This window comes from Rhagoletis pomonella, unplaced genomic scaffold (assembly GCF_013731165.1).
Source record: "Rhagoletis pomonella isolate Grant_MI unplaced genomic scaffold, Rhpom_1.0 Rhpom_scaffold_00007, whole genome shotgun sequence".
Taxonomy (NCBI): domain Eukaryota; kingdom Metazoa; phylum Arthropoda; class Insecta; order Diptera; family Tephritidae; genus Rhagoletis; species Rhagoletis pomonella.
This window is the reverse complement of record NW_023458561.1, coordinates 50,978,992-50,981,108: the sequence shown is the minus strand read 5'-3', so window position 1 is coordinate 50,981,108 and position 2,117 is coordinate 50,978,992. Positions and strand designations below refer to the sequence as shown.

General features: G+C 41.0%; 1 long non-coding RNA gene across 1 annotated transcript; it reads right to left on the bottom strand.

Moving 5' to 3' along the window:
- Positions 1–74: 74 nt before the first annotated feature.
- Positions 75–958, bottom strand: LOC118743024. Its single transcript, XR_004993418.1, has 2 exons — positions 626–958; positions 75–146 (listed from the first exon to the last, which is right to left on the bottom strand). It is a non-coding gene; the product is annotated as an uncharacterized LOC118743024 (long non-coding RNA).
- Positions 959–2,117: the final 1,159 nt, after the last annotated feature.

The following is a 2,117-nucleotide window of genomic DNA, read 5'->3' as shown; positions in this document are numbered from 1 at the left end:
CGACGGTGACAACGGCCCTGGATGGCGATGATGTTGCTAGCGGCCCTCGTTAATGATAGTCGGTGGTGGTTCCTTGTTGTAGTCTTGGCCCAGGGCGGCACTTAATATTGGCGGTCCGAAACGGTCACGGAAGTCACCTACGGAAGCTGGTCGTCAGTATGTTCTCACAAACCACCAACCTGTCCCGTAGGCAGAGCCAGGGGCGCTCGAGGTTACACGGCCTAATCCGTCCCGATGCGCTCCGTGCCTACCTACGGCAGCTTGGCCAGTCTGTATTCCCCATGTGCAGAGCCAGGGGCGCTCGAGGTTACACGGCCTAAGCCGTCCCGATGCGCCCCGTGCTTACCCATTGGGGTGAGACGGTACGTATTCGATCGTGGTGGCTTGACATTGTGGGGCGGTTTTATCCACCGCACAATGCCCGCTCGCCACGCGGTATCTAAGTGGGCAGGAGAGTTCGTCTCCTGTCCACTGAGACCGTTGTTAAAATAATGGGTTTGAGGGTCTGTGCAAGGGGTATTCCCCCTTTCACAGGCCCCCCTCAACCTCTCGGCCTTGCCCGCAGGACAAGCCAGGGCGCTCGAGGTTACACGGCCTAAGCCGTCCCGATGCGCTCCGTGCTTACCTACGGAAGCTGGTGCTGGCTGAGTTGGCGTTAATCAACTTAAGTCGGTTGTTGGATAAGCAGGTTGAGAAGTGAATGAAGATCGTGATTTTTGGCATGTTTGAGCAACGAATTCACGCTGAGTATTGGTGTGTATGAATGCTTTGCACTTTTGCGTGCTTCCCTTTGGTTGTTCATACATATGGGTGTATGTATGTATGTAGATCTGTATGTATGTATATAAATATGTAGCGTATGTATGGCTGGATGTGGATATGTATGTACGTATGTATGTACTTGTGGGTTTTATGTATGCATGTACGTATGTCTGTCAGTGTAGCGTAGGGGAGCTACGTTACAAACTCTAGAACTATTGAAGAGCTAATCAAAACAGATTTAATTTTCATTTTTTTTCAAACATTTAACCTTTTCGAAACAAGGGTTTTTTCTGCGTAATTTTGCAGAACTGTCTTTCTCCTTCTCAGAAACTCAGAAAATATTAAATTTTTTTTTCAATAATTTAACTTTTCCAACTTTTTCGAAAAAGTGTTTCTTCGGCTTAATTTTGCAGAATCCTTTGTCCTTTTCAGGAACTCTAGAACTATTGAAAAGCTACTCAGAACAGGTTTAATTTTCATTTTTCTCAAAATTTTAACAGTTTTGACTTTTTCGAAAAACGTGTTTTTTCGGCGTAATTTTGCAGAACTTTCTTTTCCTTTTCAGGAACTTTAGAACTATTGAAAAGCTGCTCAGAACAATTTTTTATTTGCCTTTTTGCCACATGTCGTATGCTGCGTGAGTATGGCATACACAATTTTCAAATCAATTTTTTTTTTTATCAAAATATGCAGAACTTTTTTTTCCTTTTCAAGAATTCTAGAACTATTAAAAGGCTGCTCAGAACATCTTTTCTTTTTTCGTTTTACGTCATTCCGTACGCTAACTTCCCAGCATGCGCAGTCCGCATGACGTACGGATTTGGTTTTTTTTTTTTTGGTGCCGAGTCGTGGAAACAAAAGTTTATTAAATGGCGAGATCTATGAAAAAGCTGTAAAGTCGGGTTGATTTTTAAATTTTATTTCTGGCGGCTTTTTGTTCTTTCTTCCACACAAGCATGAATTTGTTATGGAAAAAAATGCGCCAGATCGCTTGCAAAGAAAATTGAAAAAAATCAACGCCAGTTTTTATAAATTGCGCTTGTTATATCAGATTAAAAATCTCAAAATTTTAATGAAAATATGTAAATTTTTCTAAGCTCTGTATGAAAGTTGGGCCATATATTTATGAAACAAATAACTAAAAAATTTTAACTTTAAAAACTCTGTAAATATTTAACAAAAATCACCATATACTCATGTCTGCTCTCCACTGTAAGTACCTAACGCAACATTTCTTTGATTTATCTGTTCAACAAGTGTGAAACTAAAACTATTTTTGTAATGGTTTTAACAAATGACTATGTACCCACTGGGAAAATAGGTAAGCACCTTGCGAGGTAAGCCATGTTTTCTTT